Source organism: Camelus bactrianus, chromosome 34 (assembly GCF_048773025.1).
Source record: "Camelus bactrianus isolate YW-2024 breed Bactrian camel chromosome 34, ASM4877302v1, whole genome shotgun sequence".
Classification (NCBI taxonomy): Eukaryota; Metazoa; Chordata; class Mammalia; order Artiodactyla; family Camelidae; genus Camelus; species Camelus bactrianus.
This window is the reverse complement of record NC_133572.1, coordinates 8992689-9015030: the sequence shown is the minus strand read 5'-3', so window position 1 is coordinate 9015030 and position 22342 is coordinate 8992689. Positions and strand designations below refer to the sequence as shown.

At 34.1% G+C, this 22342-nt stretch overlaps 1 protein-coding gene and 1 long non-coding RNA gene across 2 annotated transcripts in view; one reads left to right on the top strand and one right to left on the bottom strand.

Moving 5' to 3' along the window:
• The window catches only part of ATF7IP (activating transcription factor 7 interacting protein), a 95214-nt gene extending 82942 nt beyond the window's left edge, over positions 1–12272 (bottom strand). Inside the window, exon 1 of the mRNA XM_074357242.1 lies at positions 12121–12272. The gene's annotated coding sequence lies outside the window, so the exon portion shown is untranslated. The remainder of the gene's footprint in view (positions 1–12120) is intronic.
• A 173-nt stretch (positions 12273–12445) lies between these two features.
• LOC141575880 (uncharacterized) overlaps positions 12446–22342 on the top strand; it is a 200332-nt gene continuing 190435 nt past the window's right edge. The window contains exons 1-2 of the long non-coding RNA XR_012503902.1: positions 12446–12610; positions 13158–13247. This is a non-coding gene — a long non-coding RNA (uncharacterized LOC141575880). The remainder of the gene's footprint in view (positions 12611–13157; positions 13248–22342) is intronic.

Below are 22342 nucleotides of genomic sequence, written 5' to 3'. Positions count from 1 at the left end.
GCAGCATACCAAAAAGGGAGGGACTATTGCTCACTGAAGAAAACTTTCTCCATTAATCTCCCAGAATGCTGGTAATCAGATCCTTACTCTCCATGAAAATGGAAGACTACTCTCTAAGGATATTTAACAAGAACAAGACACAAGGCCTTAAGGTCTTGGGAGCTCTCCAAAAATAGCCCACACAGATCAGCCTAGAATGAAGTTCAAAACTGATAAATTTAGATATTCTAAACAACTTTTTAATCTTCCACAACCTATAATACAGTCAGGCAACTAAGAAAAGTCTAACATGGAAGACAGAGACAAAAAAAACCCCAAACAAACCCACAATAAAACAACAAAACACAAGCAAAATACTATGCAGGGAGAAAACTTCAAGAATATATTAACATCCACAGATATTAAAAGATGCTGTATTCATGTGTCATGAACAGAATATTACACTCTGGGAATATGAAACAGAAATTAACAACATGATAGAAAAAAAGTGAAAAATTCAATAGAAGGACCTGATGATAAAGAATCTACCTGAACAAAAAGAAAAAGTTGTAAATAGGAGAGAAAAGAAAATCTGAGTATCCATCAAAAAATTCACAATGGAATGACAGAATGTCAGAAAATATCACCAATGAAATCATGTAAGAGAAACTTCCAGGACTCAAAGGCAAGAGTTGTCAAACTGAAAGGACCTGATGAATGCCAGCAAACAATGATAAACAGATCCATGTTAAGGAATTAAAGTAAAATTTCACAACACTTGAAAACTAGTAACAGATTCTACATGCTTCCATTAAGGAAAAAAAAAAATCAAAAATAAGAATGGCTTCAGATTTCTCAGTAGTAATAGAAGATGATAATGGAAAAGTGCCTTCAAAATTCTAAAAACAAAACAAAACAAAAAATGATTTCCAACCTAGCCTTCTATACCTAGCCAAACTATCAATTAAGCATAAAAATACAGAATAATTTTCAGACACACATGGTCTCAAAAAACATACTTCCCATATACTCTTTCTCAAAAGCTACCAGAGAATGTGGTCCCCTCCACCTAATGACAGAGTAAGTCAACAAAAAGACACAGCACAAGGAAAACAAAGGCCCTAAATAGAAGAGGGGTGAGAGAAATCCCTACGGTGGTGAATAAAATTCTAAGGATGAAAATGGTGTACCAGATATAGAGAGCAAGTAGGCCAGACTGGAACAATGAGAATCGTGAAACAAAAAGAGTCAAGATCCTTGCTGCCTCTGTACCTGAGGGAAAAAAATATGTGTCTTCTAAATAAACATCAAAAGACACTTAGTAAAGGACTGTATGTCAACTATTACTATTACAGGGATGAGACTCATGGATACTGCCATCCTGGTATAAAGTTACCTTCATGGATCAACATCTGTCATAACTGTATCAAGAGAATGGGTCACGATTTCCATAATTCTGTTAGTTCAGTGCAGACAACTTTTTGTAAGTAGATTACTTAACTATAGATTAGTAGAATAAGAAATATCTAGGACTAAATAAAATTACTTAATTGTGGTTATATTTTATTTTTAATGGTCACCTAAGAAAAGTACTTTATTCTTATATCTTTAACCCTCAATTTAAGATATACTTTGCATAAACAATAATTTAAATATCTTGATCCAATACCATCAGCATTCCAGGGGAATAAAATATCCTATGAAAGATCTTAATATATAGATTATAAGTTAGTAAACCACTAGAATACTTTAAGAACAATTCTATGGGAAAGTACTGAATTTACTGGTTGGCCTTGTTTAAAAACTACTTAGAATAAATAAATCTTGTATTAAGTATCATAACTGCATCTATCTACTTTTTATGAACTAGCTGACATAGTTTCAATAAGAATTTGTTTTCCTTCCTTCCAGGATAAAATTGGGTAAATGTAATTTGTAACCATGACCACAGAGAAATGTGACATTTTAAAACAAATCTCTCTTAATTAAATATGACAGGGAACAAGGACTGCATCTCAAATGTAGAAATGATGCCTATTAAGTCTTCATAGGAAATCAGTATAGTATCTCTTTACAACTTATAGATTCCCAGCTTTAAGAGGAGTAAAGAATATCACTTCCAGACACACAAGGAACACTGACAAATGTGGGAATTTTAAGAGAACCGTGATACCCTACAGTTTTAAGTACTATGAGTGAAAAGTCATTGAGATAAATTTGATGGCTATTGGTTCCTAATCTTGTAATTAAGCAAATTAGTAAATTATTATACTTATTATTATACTTATATACTTATACTTATACTTATTATTATTATTATTATTATTATTATTATTATTATTATTATTATTATTATTATTATATCCAGACAGAAGTTAACTCTTACCTCATGTCAACTGGATATATAGTTTTGTTAAGTAGACAAAGGGAAGCCTTTCTATATTTATCAATACCTCATTAGATAAATAAAGTAAAACATCAAAATAAAATAAAGAATGAGAAAATTATTAAACAAACTTATGCAGTCAAATCTGTGCCTTAGAAGGCAGAAACTTGGCCACAAGAAAGGGGTATGGAAGAAAACTGACACTTTGTTTTGTCTCAATTTTAAGTGAGCATGTCCATCAAGTTCCACAGCTGAAGGGTAAATAAGGGGTAACAGATCACATTGCAGCCCAACATTAAAAAAAGAAAACAGGATAAATCTACATGAATCTAGTCCCCATAATAAATTATTTCATCTCTAACTTTGGCAATAATGACAGTCTGAAGAAATATGACAAACCTTGAAGATAAATAATTAATGTGAGAAAATGGCTGCTTTTTCACCATGACAAGCCTGAGTGAATTTAGTAATCTCGAAGGGCTTTTAGTCTTTAAACACTCTGATGTTTTTGTTTTTGTTTCTTAATTTAATGACTCAGTCATAAAGCTGGACTCTCTCATGGACCTTCGCAAGTAAACTACTTTCCTAAATGCATATTTTCTCTACCAGTGAGTGGTACTATCAAACCTACTTTTCTAAATTACTTTTTAGATGCACTTAAATTCTAGTTTCCATAATCAAGAATACTATCATTTTCTATATATCACCATGCACTGCAGGGCTCCCTATAGATGCACAAAGCTGCTTCTTAGTAAACATTCATGCCTTACTAATAGATTTATCAACTGATTGAAGCCAGAGACAAAAAATGTGTCAGGAACAAATGCTAAGCATTTTATATAACTAATCTCATTTAATCCTCAAAATAACCCTACCAGGCAGGCAGTATCACCCTTTTATATGTAAGAAGTGCTGCTGGAAGACACTAGTTGGCCAGGTTCCAGTACATAATAACTATACTCTCCACTTCATTATATTACTAACTGGTTTTAGGAAAATTCTTTGCCTTTTCTTTTATTCTTTCTGTTTTCCTCTTTCTTAATTTGCTTGTGTGTTTCTATCTTTCAGCTTTTATTATCACTTAAAATAAGTCTGATGGGGAAAGAGAATTACACGAACACCACAAAATAATTGTCATTCCATCTTGTCATCCAATCCTTATTAATCTGCATACATATATCCTTCAGAGTTATATTTTAGGAACTTATTAATAGGTAAACAATGGTGTTTTCTTAATTTTCTTCTATTTCTTACTGAGACTGAAGAATTTTTTCCAAAAGTTGTTTCACTGTTTATAATTTTCCATATGTAAAGTGCCTGTCAAATCTTTCGACAATTTATCCAGTGGGTGCTTGGTTAAGTAAATCTCACCGTTAATTATGCAAAAAAAAAAAGTTCTGACATCTGAGGATTATCATGAGTTAAATGAAAGGCGCTAGAACATCTTACTCCCCTATCCCGTTTTTTTTTTTGCACCTCCACCTAAAACAAAGGAGTTCTATTCTTTCAATAAGCAAATATTTATTGACTATTAAGTTAGGCATTGTGGAAAGCATCTTTATACTTTTAACATGGTCTTACTGTACCTAACTAGAGGGATTTGTCTTTATAAAATGTGACATTTGTCAGGTACAAAAATAAGATAAAATTTCTAATTGCAGGAATCTTATAAAATACCACACAGAAGACTATAAACACAAAAGTTGAAAAGAATAAATCCTTTAAAAGAGATACAAAGTAAAGCGAAGTAAAAAGAGAAATTTGAGAACTTACAGTTGAGGATAAAAATATCCTTTATTAGGCACATTATGTAGGTAGGCACATGGCAGCAAAGACTCTATTTACAAAAATCAAGGATTTATATCAGAGAATGTTCTCCTAAACATACTACCTTTTTTCCCACCCATCTCTGAGATTTTAATACCTTTTTTATTCCCTTTACCAAGAATATCTTTCTAATTCATCCTTTAAAATTCAACTCCTCTATGGTTTCCTTGATCTTCCCCCAATACAGTCCCACTTCCTGTGCCTTACACAAATATCCATTGTTTCACTTAGCATCTACAGAGAGCTATTTTTAATTATTTACTTATTAATCAGGTAAGTTTTACCTGAATGCAAAGAATTTATGACCATAATTTTTTTACCTGTGTATATTACAAGGCCCTCAAAAATCACATTTGCCATCTGACAAAGTATAATTTATACATATAGTTATAAATAAAGAAAAATAGACTCTGGATAAGATAATGTAAACATAAAATCAACTTTGAGACTAAAAAGAGCAGTTCAAACAATTGTCACTCAGAGTTTACCTACAGTCCTTCATCCTTTTTAAAGTAAGTTAACTGGCAAGATTCAAAAATACTACACTTGGTTCTTCCAAAACTAATCATGATTTAATATGTTTTCAAAGGCAAGTAGAAAAGGAAAGAATTCTACCTAACAAGGTAAATATTTATCATTAGAACCTCAGTTATCAATCATGACCATAAAGCTCTCAAAATTCTATTTCAAAGGAAGATACACAATTATGACTGGATCTAACTCTTAAAACAGAAAATCAATTTTCAATATCAAATTATGAATTAATTAGACCATGTCTCCAGCTTCCTTTTGTAGCAGAAAATGCTAGCTGTTCTCTAACGTCCATTTCTCTTCTTTTATAAAATTTCTAATTGTAGCTGAGCATGTTTGTCCAGCTAGATAACACATTTCCCAACATTCCCTTTCCAGCGCAGTACATTCCAGTGACTAAATTCTCATCCATAAAACATGAGTCAAAGTGATATGTGCCACTTCCAGATGATGCTCCCAAAGAATCGGCACTCCCATTGTTCCTTCTCCCTTGCCCCTGGCTGGTGAAAGCAGCCATGTTCAACCGAGAAACCATCTTCAGCATATGAAAACCAAATATTAAGCCGAAGTCACTTATAAACCTGAAGAGTTTCCCTCTATATTAATATAAAAGGAAAATAAACACTTGTTATCATTAACAATAACAGAATTTCTCAGAGCAGTTTAGCCTTTACTGTAATCCAAACAGCTCCTGACATGTACCAACTAAAGGAAATAAAAGGAGTTTAAAAACAGTCTACTTTGCATTCTTTTCCCCATTTCTTCCTTTTCTTAGGATATTTAATCTAATAAAGGTAACAGAGCATGTACACTCCTAAGCTGGAAAGTCTTAGTTAAAAATGAGCTGAAGCAGTCAAGTCATCCATTATTGTTTCACCAATCTCTTTTTCTTTTGCTTCTGGCCCTCAAAACAGCAGAATCTCTTCCTACTTTCTAACTTCTACACATTATCTTTGAGAATTACTGACTGAAAGAGAGATCCTTTTACAGGTCTGGAAGTTCTGACAATCACTATTGTGATATACAATTCAAATTTCTTATTAGAATATAAAAATGTCATACATATAATTCTTGGGTACCTACCAAGACAATAGTTTCCCAAAGTAAAACAGGACTATACAAACAACAAAGAAAGGGGGAAAAGGATTATGTACTTAGACATAATGACACCACTGTCTCACATCATCCTACAAGGGGCTCTCTCTTCCAAACTAAAAGGTATATAGTTGTTATTCCTAGTTATTAGATACAAAATAACACAAAGCTTTTTTTTTTATAGTATTCTAAACAATTTTTAAAAATTACAGACATGAATAAGTGCATATTTCTGATGGAAAGTTAATAGGTCATCTTCATTTCCCCGACATTCATGTTACATAGGTCCAATTATAAAGAGTCTCAGGAAGGCACTGCCAACTGTACCCTTAGGTCTGCCACATTTTCTGGAAGGTTACCAAGGAGATGCCTGAGTCATTCTCTTAAAGACTCAAAAACCCAAAGATCAAAATTCAAAACTGAAATTTTTGTATAAGTAAGCACTAGTGCCCTGGTTTTCTCACTCTGCAAAACTTAAAAAACTGAAAACACTACCCATCACTCATACTGTCTCTAACACAAAATGGATTACACCATGCAACTTGAAGCATATATAACAAAGTTTAATTTTGTGGAATTTACTTTTCTGTTTTGGAAAAAAACTAAAATGACAGGGGGAAAAAATAAAGCACTGATTTACTCTGTAGACTGTAGGACAATCTGAGAAAGAACACTGAGGAGTAATTTTTAGTCTTGGGCTCTCCAAAGAACATAACAAGGTCAAAAGGGCAAGAATTTTAAAAGAGAAACTCTACTAATAGATAAGGAATTTCTAGGTACTCTTTGAAACTGAGATGGACAATGCTCTCCAGAGCTACTCGATATTTTTATAAACCACTGTTAAAACATTACCGAATTTTTATCTATAACATACCCCACAACTGTTAGGAATTCAGAAGCAAGAACTTTATTCTCAAACCTCCTTCTACATGCAACTCCCTTTAAAACCTGGTTTGCCAATGTATGAATTTTCCATATACCTCAAAACTTAAAAACAAAAATTATAATAGAAACCTTTCTGAACCAAATCATACACCTCTTTGCCTTCTTAAACAAATAAAACCTACTTAAATATTCTCTACAATTCAGAATCATTAATAAGATCATCAATTACCATAATGAACATGCTATAAATACTGAGTTGACTCTAGGAATGATTCTCAAACCAAATAACCCCAAAACTAAGTTTTTAAATTCTTCTTCTAACACTTGAAATTTGACCCCTCTTCAACTATCGAGATGCTAGCCATCATTTCTTGCCCCAATCATACGTATTTTTCTAGTAGCATTTCTCCTGTCCCAATATGCTACTTCTTATCTATTATAATCTGCAAAAACAAGTATTGATATGTCAGAACTAGAAAAAGTTCTCAGGTAAGGGCAAAATTCATATACAAAAAAATAAAATATGCAAACTTTTATAAGTGGATTCACTCAAAAAAGATCCAAAGATGAAAAAATTTCTGAAAATGGAAGAAATGGAAAAGGAAGACAATGCTAAAGAAAAGCCAATAATATCTTAACATTCGATTTCTATTTCTTAGATTTATTTTTATAAAGCCAATAATATTTAACCATTTGATTTCTATCTTTGCTTCCTTGATTTCTTCTTTACATGCCTCCACCAATTTTCAAGTTTAACTAGTTCAATACCAATATTTTGGCAATAACCTGACATTCTTTCTTGAACCTATTATGAAAATGATTTTTTAAAAAGCAGAATTACAACTGAAATACAATACTAATAACCAAGATTATACTTTTCATTGCAATCAGCACAAAGAATAGATTTAATAGAAAATGAGTTTACACTAATAATTGGGAAAAACATCCTTATGAGAAAAATATTTAATGTTACCAAAGAAACTAAACCCAAAAATTTTTACCTTTATTAGATAGTATTTATTAGGCTCCATCCTGACCAGAAAATGATTTGAATAACTTTTCAAAATTCCTCCACTAAAAAAAAAAGTCTATGTTAAAAAAAGTAAAACAATTTTGGTTTCAAATATTATAGAATACGTTATCTTGGCAACCTATTTTTCTCACTTCCAACTTCATACATGCTCTGTTTTCATGTCATTATGTCTCAAAGCAGATCAAAAATGGAAATGTAGACCTAGATCCTCTACCATAACATCCCTATTAACATTATGTCAGTATTGGGAAACTAGTAAAATAACACCTTAAGAAAATGTAACTGGTACCACAATTTTTCCCACAGTTCCTAAAAACAGTACATTTTTGTGGGAGCTACAAGAAACGCATCATATTCATGAATAAAAAAAACCTAACAGTATAAAGATGTAAACTCATTCTAATTTAGGTTTTTTGGGAGGTGGGGGGTAATTATGTTTACTTACTTATTTTCATTTTTAATGGAGGTACTGGGGATTGAACCCAGGATCTCATGCATGCTAAGCACTGCACTCTACCACTGAGCTATACCCTACCCCCTAACTTAGGTTTAATGAAATTCTAAACAAAACTTCAAATAGTTGACATTTTAAAAATATTGCCAAATATATTGCAAAAGCAGAGAAAACTAGTTTAGAAAATTGTGAAAAGGAATTCTATGTATTGCCCCTCTATATGTTTATATAGTCTATAACACTATAGCAAATAAAACTGCAGGACTTCTATATAAGTAATGCCCAGTTACAGTGGTCATTAACATGCTTTTAGACTTTATATTACATATTCCTGTGAGAAGCTGATGAAAACTGTAACCCTCTGGCCAGAAAAACATCCACATATGCACACTCACATAAAACTGTGTTAATCAAGGAATCCACCGAACCTTTAAAGCCTATCTATAAAACCCCCAAAGGCCAATGGGCCTCAAGTTAAACATCCTTAGAAAATGAAACAGAACTGATAGCTCAAACTGATGATCAAAAGAAGCAACTCAAAGCAGTAAGAAATGGATCATCAACATAAAATTCTAAGGAAGTTACACATTTGGAAAAGACAGAAACTAGCAATCCATCTTTACACAATATCAAAATAAACTCCATGGAGATTAAAAGGTCCTTTTAAAGGGAATTAAACCATTAGAAAAAATAAACAAAACAGATGAACATTTAGTTCATCTTACAACAGGTAATTCTTTTTTTTTTAATGCAGAGAAGTCCTAGGAGAAATCACAAATGAAAAAGCAGTGCATTTGACTACATAAAAATGTAACAATTCTGAATATATAAAACCAAAAGCAATTTTTAAAAAATTTAACCAAATAAACCTGTAAAAATATGAAAAGCAAAAGGCTAATATCCATATAGCTGTTAGAAAGAAAAACATTAACATTCACCACAGAAAAACACACAAAATAACCTCAAACAGCAAAGTCACAAAAAATAAGAAAGTTGCATGTATATTAAAAAGTTCAACTTCACTAGTTATCAGAAAACAGAAGTTAATGAGCTATTTCTCGACCATCAAATTGATGGTAGTATGGAAAGTGCTTTTTTTAAAAAACTGAGTTCTTACCAATTTTGTAAATTACTTTAAAAGCCCTTTGAAACAGTAATTTCGAAGAAATATTATGAAATGCAGATCATAACTCATGTACAAGGATATTCACTGTAGCATAATTTGTAATAGAGAAATGGGCAACAAAAATGGTCAATAAAAAAGAAAGGTTTAGTAAGTCTCAGTACATTCTTAATAAGATAACAATATTATGCAGCCATTCAAAATGTATTTCAAGAATATTTGATAATTTGGGATATTTTCAGAAAATAAGTATTACATAATCATTAAGAAACATATTTCGAAAGAATAATAAAATGGATAAATATCCACAATATAATACTAAGTTAAAGGGGCAGGAATAAAATTATGATCCAAACAATAAACCAATTGATCAATCAATAAATAGAAAAAAAATCACAAAAATCACCAAATCATGTAGTGTGTTTATTTCTAATTAGTTTTCAACATTTTACAAATGTACTGTAATGAATAACTAAAAAAAAAGTTTAAAATATATATATATCATATTCAAATCACAATTTAAAGAAAAAAGAAATTTTAATGACTTTTGTCTAATCTTTGAAATAATGAATTATTCAAACCTTTTTCCCTAAACCAAATTTTATGTTTAAAATTTACAATCTAAAGATTTTAAATGACCTTCAGTAACTCAATATTCATTCCATAACCTAGTATTAATATTTATATATGCTACATGTGTCAAAATTTTGTGATATCGTAACTACTAAACTAAAATTCCAAAACACGTTTGTTATTGAGAGTACCAATGAACAAACAGTAGATGTTCAGACAATTCATTAATGTTAGTTTTACGTTTACAGAACTATACTTGCTTTTCTAACAAATGTGGCAGCAAAATTGTCCTACCAATACATATTTACATAGTACATTATATTCTTCAGTTTTTGCAAGTGCCTCTGATGATCTGCAACATTAACCTAAAGGGCAATCATTTGTACATGCAAATAAAAACATACGCTTAAATATATAAACCAAAATATTTCACTTTTCTGGAAGTGCAGTTCAAAGTGCCCTATACCCTATGGTCAAATTTCTTTTCTTAACCTAAATATGTATGTGTATACATATACACACATGCACACACAGATACAGAAAATGCAACATATTTCCAACTCTAATAAAACACCTGTAATAATGTCTAGAGGGTGGAGGTGCGGGGTAACCACCCAGAATCATAAAGGGAAAAGATTACACAACTGCCCTCTAAATAGATTTCTGTGTAGAAGATTTCAGAGGTCCAGAAATTATATCAACAACAAATTCTCTGTTGAGAAAAAAAGAATTGTTTCTATCACTGCATTCTATTTCCCATGTGATGTCATTTTTTAAAAAATCCACCAACCAAAAATATTTCCTTCAATTTCACCTACTTAATACTTAACGGTACTTGCAAGCAATAAAATCTCTAAACCAGTCAAAATTATAAAGCCACAGCCACTTCTCCACTTGACAGGTGACTGACTTAAACCTAGAGCTAAATAACCAACCAAGAAAACAACTGTTGTATACACAAACCACAGATGAAGTTTATGACAACCAATCACAAGTTTTCAGCCCAGATGCACAATGGCAGAATTATAACAAATTGCATAAAATGTCTCCTAGAGGTCTGTTTATATAAGATTTAAATAAAGTGACTATCATTTTAAACTAAAATTATCAGTAGCATACTTACAACTACCTTTAAAAAAAAAAACTAAAACCAGGAACACACAATTTAAAAAATAGAACACAACTGTATCTTAATACACATGCATATATGGCAGTTTTTTAATCAACTGATTCTTTTATTGATGGTTGACGATTTCCTCATAAAGCCCTCAGTGTAATTGAGTTCTTTGTATAATTCTTCATCAGAAAAATTCACCAAGTTTGTGTTATATTTTACATCTCATTACAAAATGCTAAGAAAATTAGTTAAAAAGTCAAAGTAATGAAAATAATCTAACTGAAGCAGTAATAGACATGTGATGAAAGACAGAAAAAAACGTAAAACTCAGATGCAAGTAAGATCAGAGGTACACACTGATTAAAATTAAAACTCACTGAGAATCAATTATTTTAAAAAATAATAAAAAGCCAAGGAGACGGAGATTTCTCCTCAAACAACATTATATAGGTTCTTCCACTGCTCCCTCCCCCTCAATATTTCCAAAACTCAAATTGTTTTCACTTTGAAAACATTCCATAACAGAACTGGTAAAAATAGGGTTAAAAATGTATTTGCAAACATGCAGTTCAAATAAATGCACTTCCCGTGAGAACACCACTAGGTGCTGATCTTTATCTCCCTAAATATAAACTTGAATCCAGCAATACCCTAAAAGTGAAATTAAAATCGAGAACCACAAGTGGACAATCATTTTTACAGAAAATTAAGTCGACAGCTTCTCAGGGAATACAGGAAAAGAGTCTGAGGTCGCTACAGGTATACAACATAAAAGAAACATTTTCCTTGAAAAATGTGGGAATTTTAGGGTAACAAAATGAAACCCCTCAAGAATGAGTAAAATTAAATCTAGAACCCGAATGGCGTCCAACAAGAACATTAGATCTTGAAAATGAATATTGCGCTTGCGCAGCCACCGCCCCGCCAGCTGCACAACTGCAGCTAGAGCCCGACCCCGCAAGATCACGTGCTCCCATGCAGCGCCCGCCCGCAGCTCCGCAACCGCGCAGGCGCAAACACAACTCCCGCAGCCGCCATAATGCAGTCTTGACTCCTCAGAAATACAATAGTAATTTAAGAAAATGTGGTTATAACAGCCCCTGGGACTCACATATACCTTTTGGGGCGGGAGATGAAGGAGGGGGAACCAAGTTCCTTCCTACAGCGCCGTCCCGCGCAGCCGTCCCCGCCGCTGCCGCCTCACTCGCGCGCTTCAGCCGCCGCGCCGCCGCCGCCGCCGCTGCCGCCGCCGCCGCCTCCGCAGATTCAAAAACAAACCCGCTTCTCCCTTGCACGCGCCGGGGCCGTTATGCAAATTACTGTAGGCGGGACTCGGTGGTCGTACTATTGGCCACGCCCACCGCGCTTTCAACCAATAGGTTCACGGACTGGCCGGTCCCCATGCAAATCTTCTGGTTTTTTATTTGAATGAGAAAAATTGGCCCCGCCTCCTGCCGTGGAAAAGAGAAGGAAGTCTGAGGTGGTGGCGCTGCGCCTCTCAGTTGCGGCGCGAGGTGTGCTTTCTGAGTGGAGCTTTGCTCAGCCAGTGAGTAGCACTTTGTGAGCGCCCTCTATGAGCCTCAGGAAAGAAGGAAGGAAGGAAATAGGTGGGTGAAAGTTAAAAAGCTGAGGGAAAGATTTTCGAAAAAGGCTGGAGCGTGTTGATTTGCTTATCATTTGTATTAAAAACTCACAAAATATACTTTAAATTGCGTTAAGTCATGAGGGGAGGGCGCAAACACATCTTGTCCCTTCAGTCGCTCTGCGCCGGAGCAAGCTCTTCCAGTCATACCCTTTCTTCGGAATTCGTATTCCTGCTGTTCAGTTTTATATTGGGAGCCAACCCCTAATGCAGTGCACAGGGTGTGGTGAAGACGCTGCCGCTCTGTTTGGTGGGAGACCCGGGTTCCCCGTCCGAGTACTCCTGCTTACTAGCCTGGTCCTTGGAATAAGTGTGTTACTCAGTTTTCTCATCTCTAAAATGGTGACAGTGCCTGTCTTTCAAGTCGGTTCCGAGGGCTAAATGATAGGACACAAGTAAATGTGTTTTGCAAAGCAAAAGCGGCTTGACAAATAGATGATGAGGTTTGGTTGTTACTGTTTTTAAATATAATTTTTCCCTTAAATTAATCTATTCATTCAATATTTATTTAGCAATTCCTGTGCTCCAGACCTATACTAGGTGCCTGTCCTCAAGAAATCTATCCTACAGTGGCGGACACAGGACAGAAACAGGAAATGTTTGTAAGTAAAAAGAAATTAGCGCAGGGTGGTTAATACTTATTTTTATAATTTGGTTCTTTCAATTTAGTTAAAATACTGTGCGGTTTTTAGAGGATCACCTAATCCAGGCTTGGAGAATGAGTAATACCTTCCTAAAGAGTTCATCTCTATCTTAAGAAGTGATTTCTTGCCTAAAAACTGGACTTCATTGTGAGAGCAATGACGAATCACTTAAAAGGTTTTAAGTTTGGAAATTACACAATTAGATTTGCATTGCTTAATTGCTAAGCTTTATAAATTCCTTAGCATAGAGCATAGTACGTGGGTCCTCAATAAACTACAGATAGAGGCTCTATTATAACAAATAATGTATTATAATTTATTTAGTACATAGTGCTTAATATAAAATAGATGCTCAGTAAGTTATAAATAATATTAATACTGAAAGTTCCATTCTGTAATAAGAGAAATAGGTTTGGAATAATACAGTAATAGATAGAGTTTATTAAGTTTGGCTTCTGTAAGCAAATAAAAAGGAATTATTTTTATAATAGTTCACTCTCAAACATCTTGGCTAATGGCAAAGGGAAAATAATTCATCATTAACTCACCAACTGATCAGGTTCCTTAGATATGCTCATACTTTAGACTTGCCTCCCTAAAACTCCAATTAGACAGTTTTATTATATTTGAATCTCCCCAAATGTCCTCAACCACACATTTCCAGTCTCATTCTACCTCCTGATTGAGCTAACCATTCAAAGTTTCATTCAACAAGTACAGTCTTTGTTATTTACTCACACACTATTCTAAGCACTAGAGATGCCCAGAGGAAATGACATTGCCTCTAACAGAGAAAGGATCATATGTACAGATAAACATTATGAGATCATTACTATCATGGAAGTAGATACTAAGTATAAAAGAAATATGAAATAAGAGAATCTAAATCTTATAGAATATGCAAAAATTTCATAGAAGTAATACTTGATCTGACTCATAATATATATCTTAAAGCGGCTATCAGAATAGGTACAAAAGAAAGAGAATTCAAGTTAGATAAAACAGAAATTAAAAGACACTGGAGAATGAAAAAGATATGGCTTCGATCTATATGTAGGATGATGTTCAAAATATTTATCAATCCTTGTGGTACCAAGCACTGACCAATTAGAATAGAAAACTACGTTGTCAGATATTAATCCTCTACTTGCAGAATTGTGGAGAGGTCCAAGTTTTCTTCAGCTGGGGACTAAGACAGACTGGCCGGTAGGAGGGATTTTCAGTATGGGGCAACTACTTAACAATCAGTATTGAAGGATTTCCATATTTTACCTACCATGGTGGCCTTATTTATACATACAGGCTGAATATTATTCTAGAAAAAAGTGCTAGAATAAAGCGAGATCACAGGAAAAAAAATCCAAAAAACAGAAAGCAAAAAAAAAACAAAAAAACCCTAAAATAATAAACGTTTTTAAATGAATTTCAGTTGTAGCAATTGAGCAGCAATTTTTGAAATAGAACTTTTGAAAAACAGAATAAACTTAAAAAAGAAACAACTGAAGAGGAAAACTGAAGTTTCTAAGGGCTATTAAGTGCTATAATATAAGAGACAGTCAAATTTAGTGCCTGAAGGCTTACTACCTGAATTAAAATCTCTACTTTTTAATTTCTGCATGTTCTAAACTTCTCTGTGCATATGTTTCCAGAAATATAAAATGGGCATAATAAAAGTAGCCCCTATTTGGTGAGGTTTTTTACAAAGGTTAAATTCTGGTAAAACACTTCGAGAAATATTGGGTGTATAGTAATATCTTGATAAATGTTGGCTAATGGTAATCATAGTAGTAATAGTAGTAGTTCGAGTAGTACTTATCAGAGTAGTAACAGTACAGAGATCATCTTGAGCAGTTTCTATCTACACATCCTATACTACCATTAAGAAAGACTATGAATTAAGCACAGTCTGGTAATTCTTATTATTATCCTGCAGTTTTCAAAGAAGTTTACTGAAGTGTTAACTAGGCAAACCTGGGAAAACTCAAGAAACAACTTCTTGGGAAAAGGAAATGTGGTAAACAATTCTAAGCTGATCTCCACAGCTTTGTGTTCACACCCTGTATAATAATCTCTCCTTGCGTATGAGTAGAACCTATAACTCACTTCTAGCCAATAGAATACGACAAAGGTGAATGAATTTTTCAGATGTAATTAAGTTCCCAAATAAATTGAGTTTTAATTAACCAAAAGAGGATAATCTTTGGTAAACCTGACTTAATCTGGAAAAAGCCCTTGAAAAAGGAACTGGACCTTCCCTAAAGAGAGAGATTCTCTGCTGGTTTGATGAAGTAAGCAGCCATGCGGATGAAGCCGACATGGAAAGTTACTACAAGTGGTCTATAGAGTCTTTGTACAGCCTCTAGAACCTGAGGGTGGGTGTTAGCCAACAACCAGCAAAAAAGCCAAGACCCTCAATCATATAACCATAAGGAAATAAATTCTATCAACAAATGAAATGAGGTTGGGATAGATTCTTTACCAATAAAACTCTCAGTTGAAAATGCAGCCCAAATAACACATTGGTTATAGCCTTGTGAGACTCTGAGCAGAGGATATATCTAGGTCAGACCCAAACTCCTGACCCACAAAAACTGAGATAATAAATACATGCTGCTTTAAGTTACTAAACTTGTGGCACTATGTTACTTGGCAATAGAAAACTAATACAGGAAGTCATAAAGAAGGGAAGGGGTACCTAAAAGTCTTCCAAGGTAGTTAGGTGACCTAAATGGATAAAATGGGTCCTAAGTAGAAGGTATTACCTGGCACTCAGTAAAAATGATAGAACTAGTACTATAATTATAACTGAACAAGAGGGGCCTCTGTTTTGGGTTCTCATATTTTAGAGGGCACCTATGTATCATAAACATACATACAAACACATTTAAAAGAACACATGGATGCCTTTGTCATTCAGAATATGACAGTCAGCACTACCATAAGGGAAATTGTGATCTTAAACATCTGCTTTCCTAATATTTCTCAAGGCCTTAAGGGAGTGCTTCTCCATATTTCTTGCTCTATGGCCTCGAAACAAAGGGATACTGTCAGGATGCTGTGAAAGTCAGTGAGTTCAGAAACACACACAGCTTCAGAGTATATAAATATTTGAGCAGCAAAGTAACTTAAGTAAGAAAAAACTTAAATTAACTTCTCAGGTGCTTCTTTTCAGTTGGTATAGACTCCATAGATTTTTGCATAACAAAGTCATTTGCTAGTAATGTCAAACCTCCATTTTCTTGCTTTTTTAAATGTTCCAGTCTGTGAATCTGTAGGTACTCAGAATTTACTGCAGTATTCCAAATGTTTGTATGTAGCATCTGGAAAAAAATTAATATTAAATCATCCATATTACTCTTATATTTATATACTATACATGTAGATATTGATGAAACATAAATGAAAATTTATGTTCAATTTTTAAGTTAGCAATTAAATTACATTGAGTTCTAGAATTATAAATAATTTTATTTTAGTAAAAATAATTCATTCCTGAATAATGGGTCAAAGGAGAAATCAAAACAGAAATAAAAAATACATTGAAACAAATGAAAATAGAAATACAATATACCAAAACTTATGGGATGCAGCAAAAGCAGTTTCTAAGAGGGAAGTTCATAGCTATAAATACCTATAACAAGAAGCAAGAAAAATTTCATACAACCTAACTTTACACATCAAGGAACTAGAAAAAGAAGAACAAACAAAACCCAAAGTTAGGGGAAGGAAGGTAACAAAGATCACAGCAAAAATAATTGAAATAGAGGCTAACAAGGCAATTTAAAAGATCAATGAAACTAAGAGGTGGTTTTTTGAAAAGATAAACAAAATTGACAAACCTTTATCTAGGCTCACCAAGAGAAAATGAGAACAATTATACACCAACAAATTGGACAACCTGGAAGAAATGAATAAATTCCTAGTAGCATACAACCTACCAAGACTGAATCATGAAGAAAGAGAAAACCTAAACACACCAATTAACTAGGAATTTCTTAAAGCAGATTCTTTCTAGTTCTTTTTTATACATGTTAAGCAATATTCTTGCTTAATTATATTGAACTGAAGAATATAGAATAATTGGGAAAAGTATAAAATATCTGGAATAAAATTGCAGAGTCCAATGTCCACAGCACCAAAATGGTCTCAATGAAAGAGCTATATAAAAATGACATCAAAACAACTTGTACCTAATTTTCATATCCCAGGTTTCATTAAATGTGTTTGGATAAAATCACTTTTGGAAAATTAATTCTAGAAATCAATCTCCCTAATTCCTCTCTGTAGAATTATAGTGTTTTCAGTCATAGTACAAATTTTAAAATTACAATACTTTTTTTAATGGAAGGAACACTGTGATAAATGAAAGTAGCTGCTCACGGTCTGAGAATAACAAAGATAACTGGGATTTCAGCTGCCTCAGACCCAGGTTGACTGCACTAGTAACTGAGAGGGTCAGTATATTACACATGGCACATCAATGAACCTTAGTACATCATCGTACCTTGCTACATAAGTTAGGAAACTCTAGTCTACAAGACCCAAATTAATATTTTTTCTAAGAAAGTGAAGACTTGTATTTAAGGTTTGTAGGAGAAGAAAGGAACAAACTAGAGGGGAAAAAACCAAGATTTTTCAGGATGTTAAAGAGGATAATACATAAATTCAACAAGAAAGTATTTTTCAGAAAGGGGAAGGAATGAAGAAAATTAATATGCCTTTTACTAGGCCCTATATTTGGATGCCTTTAAAAATTATAACAAATAATATGTAGTAGATATTATCCTAATTTAAAATAAAGAATATTCTGTTTACAAGGTAAAATAACCTAAGCATTAGTGTGGTAATTTGAACCTGTATTACTATCAGGTTGAATTATAGATATTAAGCTCAAAGCCATCCAGTCATATTCCCTTCTAATGAAAGTTCCTGTAGTTCACAAAAGTTGTTTTTGTCTGTCCATAGTCATTCCTCCTTCTTCTGGTAAGACAAGTGCATCATTCTGGGTTCAGTGAAGGGAGAATCATTAATAAGTGTTAGGATAACAATTGGTCACAAGCTTGCAAATGGTATTTATAACAATTCATCACATGGTTGCAAGTGTTATTTATAACTGTATTCTACTACTCATTACATGTTATCGTTGCCCTCAAATGGTTGTGTTTTCTTACCTAATGTGAATGATCCAAACTTTCATTTTTGAAGGGTTTGTGCCATTAATGGTCCTGATTTTACTGGTTTGTTGTAGCATTCCATTAATTTTATCATAGGATATGGGTGAAGTAAGAGGCACCCCCCAGAGCATCTGCTGTGTTTCAGACATACTTCTCTTATGTCCGTTATGTAACAGCTACAACCCTAATTTCTCCTTAATAGTATCAATTACCCAAACCAGTACAGTATATTTCACTGGCATGAGTTGGCCAAAAAGCCAGGTAATTTCTAGCTTAATGGAATCAGTCTTCCCTTGGGAACCACTATCTCCAGACCAGCAGAGCCCAAAGTTGTGGGACAAGAAACAAAAAATTCACTAGTGGAACATTCAGTGTAATTACAAAAGGAGGCACTCCCATATCCTTGATTTTGAGACTCATGAATCTTACTTTTGTCATTAAATCATAGTATATATCACAAACTAGAGGACATTATCTCAGCCTCACAAAGTGTTGCCACCCAGTTGGCATCATAATGAAACCTTCAAAAGGCCATTCTTAGTTTCTACATTTAGCTCAGAGAGCTAAAAAGAATGTCGTCCTTACAGCAAGATAAATTAGCGGGGCAAATTTATGACTTTTCTTGAATCCATTTGCAAACTGCAGTTACAAGGCAAAGAACTAACCTGAAATCTGGAGAGACAGAGAAAAATAAGGTCTAAGCCCTTTTTTTTTTACCTTGGGCAGATGCTTCCAGATGCCATATAAATCAGTAAGAAGATATAGCTTGGAGTTTTTTTTTTTTTTTTTTACCAAATTATGGGCTAAAATAAGTGTGAGGCTCCTGACAGACATAGACATACAAGGAACTGCACACTCTTTCAGGCTTTTCCTCCAGGAATCCAACCAGGCTGTCACAAGAAAGAGTGGGGAGAGTCCTGAGAAAGATTGCTTGACAGTGCTGGCTGGGAGAGGGGAGCACAGCCATGCTGAAACCCTTCTCTCCTATCTCCTCTGTGAAACAAAAACCTTAATTTGCAGAGGAGAAAGCAACAAAAACTAACTGTAGGACAAAAAGAATGCTCTATCCCTATAGGAGGAAAAGTCGCATATCCAAAAAGCTCAGAGAATCAAATAGGATAAGTACAAAAACCCTACACCTTAAGCATATCATGCTGAAATAGCTGCAAACCAAAGGCAAACAAAAATTTTGCAGGCACCCAGAGAAAAAAAGATACATTACCTATAGAGGGACAAGGCTTAGAATTATATGTCTCATTCAAAAACTGTGCAAGCAAGCAGACAATAAAGTGACATTTTTCAAGTGTTGGAAGACAAAAAATTAACCCATAATTCTATATCTGGCAAAAGCTTTCTTTAAAATGAAGAAGAAATAAAAATGTTCTCAGACATCAGGACTGAGGGAATACATTGTCAGTAGAACTACTCTAAGAGAAATGTTAAAGTTCCTTAGGGAGAAAGAATATTATGTAGGTCAGAAACATGGACCAACATAAAGGAATAAAGAGTATCAGATAACTATGTAAGTTAAAAAGCTAACACTCTAAATTTTCTTAGAAACAATGAGCAGTACATATACCTAAATTTTAAAAAATATGAGCAGTGTGTTGCGTATATGTATTTACATGCAGTATGTTGTATATGTGCAGTCAAATTGTAAAAATTCTGCCTAATAAAACTGAAAAATAAAAATAGAGTAACAGAAATGGAATAAATGGAGGTAAAAGAAAATATTTTTAATTACTCTAAAAGATAACTTAATGCAAAGCACCATTTTACCATTTCATTAGGACAGTTGTTTTAAGTGATGGGGACATCGTAAGACTAGTGAATTCTATGAGTTGAGAATATCACTATACTTCATTTGCTGTAAAATGAGTTCCTTGGTTGGAAGTGATATTCTTTGGAATATTACAATTAAGCTTTCAATAAATCCATGGATTGTGGTAGTTTGGGCAGAAGTATTTTAGGCAGGAAAGGTAAATATGCTTCCAAATTATATTAGTCTGAAATAGAACTGAAATAGTCTATTTCAGTGAGAACAAAGTGTACCCCTTGAATGACAGAATTAATCTAATGTAATCATCCTGCTACCAAGGTTGGCATATGCTCCTGGAATCGTCCTAAAGCAGGAGGTTCATTGTTGGTCTCTGCTATTGTAGCTTGGACTCATTGCAATGGTTTTGGTCAGTGGAAATCCATGTTGCTAAGTCCATACATAACCTCCATCCCTGCCCACATGACCACTTTGTGCAAAAGTCCAGTTGGCAAGGGCAGAGATGTCTGAAGAAAAATGATGCATTTTTCTGACATTTACAGAACAGGTCACCTTTTCTACCTTACTATAAATATTGTCTTTTGCTGAGGTTGCTCTTTGGTGATATTCCCATGGGACACAAATATCTCCATATTTTGTGCTCATTTAGAGAGCTCCCTCCACACAGTTCTACCCCAGACCACTATGTCATCAATCTTCCAATTCTGTTTAATCTGACCAGCCAGCCAGATGTCAGCAAATGCCCTTGAATAAATATAAATCTATACTTCTGTCCAACTCTTTGGTATCAGTACAGTAGACAGCTAAATGTACCACTTGAAATTCTGCCCAATGAGGTTTTTCCTTATTCAGTATTCTTCAGGTCTACCCCAGAGCAGAGCTGTGGTACTGCAGCCATCCAATTTCAGATGGTGCCAGCATATAATTCAGAACCATTTTTAAACCAGGCCCAAATTTTTTCTTAGCTATAGGAATTCCCAATGCATTCAAAGGTGCAAGAGAGAGAAGAGGCAGGAGAATGTAGCAGGTGATGGAACCAGACTCACACAACTTACTACTTTCTATAGGAATTTCTCAAGGCCAATGTAGATTAATGATAGTGTGCGGCTTGTGTGCTCAATGTTATGGTTTTGTATACCATACAATACTCAGTTCATGATGGGCAGCTGAGGTCACATGGTAACTTGGTGGCTTATGGTCAAGCTATCAGTCTGTGTTAGAGCCAACAGGGGGACAGAGCTATTTCTCAAAGGACAGTAGTCATCTGCAGAAGATGGTGGAGCTTTGCTTCAGAATCCTATGGGACCCTGTCAAAGGCTCCATACAGTGTCCCTATCTACCAAGCACAAGCACAATCATATCTTCTGAGTTATATGGCCCAAATGATAGAAAAGATTGTGCAGCACCCTAGATCTGATGCTGAGATTCCTCCAGGATCCACACCAAACCAGCAGCCTTTTGGGTTACCCAGTAGGTGGATCAGAGTAGTAGTTTATGTCGTCTCTAAAATCCAAAGAGGCTCCATAGGCATTGTGACCCTTTTTTACTGGTAGGCAGGATCAGATGGAACAACTTGTACTTCATGGGAAGGAATACCTTCCAAGTCTTCCAAGTCCATATCCTTGGTCATTGGAACCTAAAAGCAACCAATTCAGGAAAGGTCATTACTGGTTCGTCAGACAAGAGAAGAGACAGAATACATGAGGCTATTTCTGATGCAAAAGATGCTTGACAAAATTTGGGATTTTAGTCTCACTGGAGTCTCCTCTATGTTCCCACCACAATTCTCTCACTTATTCTCAATCAATGTTCTAACATTAATATATGAGGCCATTTGATATTATAAGTTCAATTTTCATTGTAACCTAGACATCCACATAACTAGACTTTGGGCTTAGCTGCAGCTAAAAGAGATAAAGGTTTATTTTAGGGCACTCGTAGAAGCCCTCTGATTCCTTATCCAGATTGAAAGATAGAAATTTAAAGCTCTGAACTCATTATTTTCTTTCTTCAAGTTGTGCAGTGCATCTGAAAGCAATCAATAACCGCTACTGTTTTTCCTCTAAGATAATCTATGGTAACAGCTATTCCTATAGGTAATT